The sequence below is a fragment of the Lucilia cuprina genome, chromosome 5, assembly GCF_022045245.1.
Source record: "Lucilia cuprina isolate Lc7/37 chromosome 5, ASM2204524v1, whole genome shotgun sequence".
Classification (NCBI taxonomy): Eukaryota; Metazoa; Arthropoda; class Insecta; order Diptera; family Calliphoridae; genus Lucilia; species Lucilia cuprina.
The window spans coordinates 45704688-45710418 of NC_060953.1; the positions used below are offsets into that span (position 1 = coordinate 45704688).

Consider the following 5731-nt stretch of genomic DNA (forward strand, 5'->3'; position numbering starts at 1 on the left):
ACTAGAACTGAACTAGAACTGAACTAGAACTGAACTAGAACTGAACTAGAACTGAACTAGAACTGAACTAGAACTGAACTAGAACTGAACTAGAACCGAACTTAAACTTACCTAAAACTGAACTAGATCTGAACTTTTGTATATATTTAAATTTATTTTGAACTAAAGTCTAGGTCCTGTCTCTAATTTAGTTTATAGTCAGGACTACTTACTTTTTGTCCGTTGGGTATAATTTAACCTACATGTGTATAAATATGTATGTGTTTCTGTAATTTGTCTAACCTCTAACTTGTTTAACGAATGACAATATATGTATGTATATCTAATGTAAACAAATTTGATGTTTTTACTCTGCTCTTTGTTTACAACATCACTGTCGTAACCTTAAGGTCTTATTATGGTTAAAATAGGAAAATTTCAAATAAAAAACATTAAATAATTATGTTGTTTTCTAAAAATGGCAACAAAGCAAATAAATATTAGACAACGAAAATAAAAAACCATACATGTAGTTAATAATTTTTGTGAACCATTTTTTCGTATATGTTTTTTTCAATATTGTGAAACAGTAATCGATTACTATTCGATAAAATGAGTCAGTCCATAAATAACAAAAAAGAAACTCGTCAATATTTGTTTTAATGATTGGTGATTTTAATAACACTCTAACTCATTGGAATGGGGGGTATACATCATCAATTTGATGCTTAACGGGAGAGTTTAACAAAATTTGGTGATGAATCATTGAAATTTCAAAATCAATAAAATTAAATAACCAGGTCAACAGTTCCTAATTTTTAACTATTTTTTAAATTATATTGCACTTAAGTGATCCTAATATATTGTTTAACAACAAGTAGTTTAAATTTATTTTTTATTACAAATATTTCAGCTAAATTTATAAAATTTTATATACTTTTAGCTTAGGGGCCTGTAATAAAAATGCATTTTTACCTTATTTAGCATTGTCAGTTAATTTATTTGCAAAAATTGTTTATGCAAAAAATAAAAAAAACGAAATAAAAAATTACAAAATAAAATACAAAAACAAATCAATAACACATTTAAAACGAGAGTAGAATATCATCACATTTTATTGTGTGTTTTGATATTTTATTTTGTTTAAATTTATTTATTTTAACGGCCCTGTGCATTTTTCTTATTACAATGTTGACAAATTTCATTAACAAACATTTTACAAAATTGTCAAAACTTTTGTGTGTAAATGACATTCAAAAAAAGGTTTCTTTTTTTACAAAAACGTTATAGGAATTTTCATAATTAATTAATTAATATTAATTTGTATACATATTAATATTATTTATTATTATTATAAATTACATTGTTTATAATAAATATACCAATGATCTCATTTAACCAATCTTGTGAATTTCATTGTAAAAAAAATCCCATAAAAAAATAGGCAAACTTGATAACCAAAGTAATGGAGTGAGTTTGAGACGGCTTATCAGTTAATTAAAATTACTGGAACATAATTATTGTTATTTTTTTACCGACAAAAATGGAACACATGTTCTAGAATTATTTACAAACTTTTGTTTTTTACTTCATGATTAATGTGATTTTGTTTTAATTAAGGTATTTTTCCGTTATAAAGAATTGAGCTCAAAACTGTTATATTTTTATAAAGAATTAAATCAATTTTTCTGTTAATAAATAAAAATATTTAAATGAAATAAATAATAATCAGCAAAAATGAATTTAAATAGTTTATAATTTTATTGAAGTCTGGGTCGAACTTTTTATACTTTTACAAAAAGTAATGGATATTCTTATGCCCTTTACTACCGGAACAATTTCAACACTATTCTGAACTCAATTGAACTAAACTATAACTGGACTAGAACTGAAGTAAAATTGAACTAGAACTGAACTAGAACTGAAGTAAAATTGAATTAGAACTGACCTAGAACTGCACTAGAACTGAACTAGAACTGAACTAGAACTGAACTAGAACTGAACTAAAACTGAACTAGAACTGAACTAGAACTGAACTAGAACTGAACTAGAACTGAACTAGAACTGAACTAGAACTGAACTAGAACTGAACTAGAACTGAACTAGAACTGAACTAGAACTGAACTAGAACTGAACTAGAACTGAACTAGAACTGAACTAGAACTGAACTAGAACTGAACTAGAACTGAACTAGAACTGAACTAGAACTGAACTAGAACTGAACTAGAACTGAACTAGAACTGAACTAGAACTGAACTAGAACTGAACTAGAACTGAACTAGAACTGAACTAGAACTGAACTAGAACTGAACTAGAACTGAACTAGAACTGAACTAGAACTGAACTAGAACTGAACTAGAACTGAACTAGAACTGAACTAGAACTGAACTAGAACTGAACTAGAACTGAACTAGAACTGAACTAGAACTGAACTAGAACTGAACTAGAACTGAACTAGAACTGAACTAGAACTGAACTAGAACTGAACTAGAACTGAACTAGAACTGAACTAGAACTGAACTAGAACTGAACTAGAACTGAACTAGAACTGAACTAGAACTGAACTAGAACTGAACTAGAACTGAACTAGAACTGAACTAGAACTGAACTAGAACTGAACTAGAACTGAACTAGAACTGAACTAGAACTGAACTAGAACTGAACTAGAACTGAACTAGAACTGAACTAGAACTGAACTAGAACTGAACTAGAACTAGAACTGAACTAGAACTGAACAAGAACTGAACAAGAACTGAACTAGAACTGAACTAGAACTGAACTAGAACTGAACTAGAACTGAACTAGATCTTAACTAGAACTGAACTAGAATTGAACTAGAACTGAACTAGAACTGAACTAGAATTGAACTAGAACTGAACTAGAACTGAACTAGAATTGAACTAGAACTGAACTAGAACTGAACTAGAACTGAACTAGAACTGAACTAGAACTGAACTAGAACTGAAGTAGAACTGAACTAGAACTGAACTAGAACTGAACTAGAACTGAACTAGATCTTAACTAGAATTGAACTAGAACTGAACTAGAACTGAACTAGAACTGAACTAGAACTGAACTAGAAATAAACTAGAATTTAACTAGAACTGAACTAGAACTCAACTAACACTGAACTAGAACGGAACTACAACTGATCTAGATCTAAACAGAACCTGAACTAAAACTGATTGAGAATTATGACCCTTTTGTTATTAAAATTTTCTAATATCGTAATAAACAACTTTTTGTTAGTCTCAAAACTTTCTTCTTATTTGGGGTCAAGAATTTCGAACAATAAAATGTAATTAATGTTGAGAATAAATATACATAATAATATTAACTGTACCGGTTATTTAAAAACAAACAAAAAAGCAACAATAACCAAAAATAGTTTAGAAAATCTTGATTATACCATAAATAGAATAAAAAAATGCTCATAGACAAAAATGAAAAAACGAAACACATGCAATTTTAACACATACTGTTGGCTCATTACGATTGAGTGTTTTTTTTTTCAATATTTTCAAAGCTAAGAAGAAAAAAAAAAACAAAATTGAAACCGTTTCTAACAGCTGAATTAGTTTTTAATATGGTTTTACAGAAAAAATCTCATGACATCATAGTTTTTTTATGAATGAATTTGGCAATTTTATAGTTTAAAATATGAGATGATTCATTATAAAGTTGAAATAAAAACGAACGTTTTTTGTTTAAATAATGAAAAAAGACAATTTTTTTTTTTTAAATTTCATACACATAAATGGTTAAAATTCTATTTTTAATGTTAAACAAATATAAATGATGTATAATAATTTTGAAAAAAAGACAATTTATTTATTGGTTTTGTGTTTCTAGAAATATGATTTTTTTTACCATAAACTGATGATGTATGCGTCTTTTTCTTTATAATTTTTTGGTTATTTATTAGTTATTATTTCTTTTTTATTTTAGTTGTTGTTTTATTATTTTGAAAAATATATTGCAAAATATGGATTATTGTCTATTCATCCGTTAAACTTTCTCCAAATTTTTCAAAAAAATAAAAAAAAAAATTTGTTTGTAACAAAACAATTTTTTTTATGAATTCCAATTTATGATGATGATGATGATGATGTTTCTTTCCTTCTTTGTATGAATTAATTTAAAACTTTAATTGTACCGTTATGCAATTATAATACAATAATGAAACAAATTTGGGTTTTAAGGTTAGACTACTTAGAAGTATTTTAAACCAAAAAAAATCCCAAAAATTTTTTAAAAATACTACCATTATAACAAAATGTCGGTGACCCTAAATTTTTTTTAAAAAAAATATTTTAAATTATTTATATTTATAACCTCTAACCATATAAGTACATACATTCATACAAATAACTACCATTTTTTAATTAAACTTCCTCTTATACTTTTTTCTTTGACTAAAGAAAAAAAGAAATTATTTTTTGCTGCTGTTTTCGTTTTGTTTTTTTCTTATTTCTTATAAAATAAAACTAATCAATTATAGGTCAAACGACTTGTGAACATTTCTATATAACGTGTTTGTTTATAAGATAATCTTATTTGTAAATAACTATGTATGTATTTACATTAAAATGTATTTAAATGTTTACAGTTATTGTCATAATTATACGTACAATGTTAAACACAATGTTAATGTCAAGTATTCTATATACCATATTTATTATAAATTATGTTTTCAAAATGTCTAGTCTTTTCGAAAAAAAATAACTTTGCTTGTTTAAATGTCTTGTTAACTACAAATATAAGTTTAGTTGAAAGTTCTACTTAAAACATACTTCTAATACCAAATATGTATTCACCTAGTTAATAACATTTTTGTTTTTTGAACATTTTTAAAAAGGTTTAATTGTGTGTTTTTGTCTCTTCCATAATGTAACCTTTATGGTTTGGTCAGGGTAATATTCTAAAGAATTTTTCTACTTTCTTGTCTTTTTAGTTTCACTCAAGGTAAAATAGTTTTATAATTTTTAGAATTATTTAAATTATATTTAGCAATAGTTAGAAAGGTAATCGAATGCAATACAAACTTATTCATAGAATGTCTTTGAAAAGAAATTACAGAAAATATATACATTTTTTTCTTTTAACATATTACAAAGGTGCTTCTGAGTCATTTAAATCCTTAGCACCTACAAAATATTGTTGTTTTTATTCACGTAGTGCCATTTTTGAGAACATTCTATTGAGAACTGAGCTATAACTGAACTAGAACTGAACTAGAACTGAACTGGAACTGAACTAGAAATAGAACTGAACTAAAACTGAACTAGAACTAAACTAGAACTGAACTAGAACTGAATTAGAACTGAACTAGAACTGAACTAGAACTGAACTAGAACTGAACTAGAACTGAACTAGAACTGAACTAGAACTGAACTAGAACTGAACTAGAACTGAACTGGAACTGAACTAGAACTGAACTAGAACTGAAATAGAACTGAAATAGAACTGAACTAGAACTGAACTAGAACTGAACTAGAACTGAACTAGAACTGAACTAGAACTGAACTAGAACTGAACTAGAACTGAACTAGAACTGAACTAAAACTGAACTAGAACTGAACTGGTACTAAACTAGAAGTGAACTAGAACTGAACTAGAACTGAACTAGAACTGAACTAGAACCGAACTAGAACTGAACTAGAACTGAACTAGAACTCAACTAGAACTCAACTAGAACTGAACTAGAACTGAACTAGAACTGAACTAGAACTGAACTAGAACTGAACTAGAA

The 5731-nt window shown here is 26.8% G+C and overlaps 1 protein-coding gene across 1 annotated transcript in view; it reads left to right on the forward strand.

The window, feature by feature from the left end:
• The window catches only part of LOC111687034 (myophilin), a 25028-nt gene that overhangs the window by 16937 nt on the left and 2360 nt on the right, over positions 1-5731 (forward strand). The gene's annotated exons all lie outside the window — the stretch shown is intronic.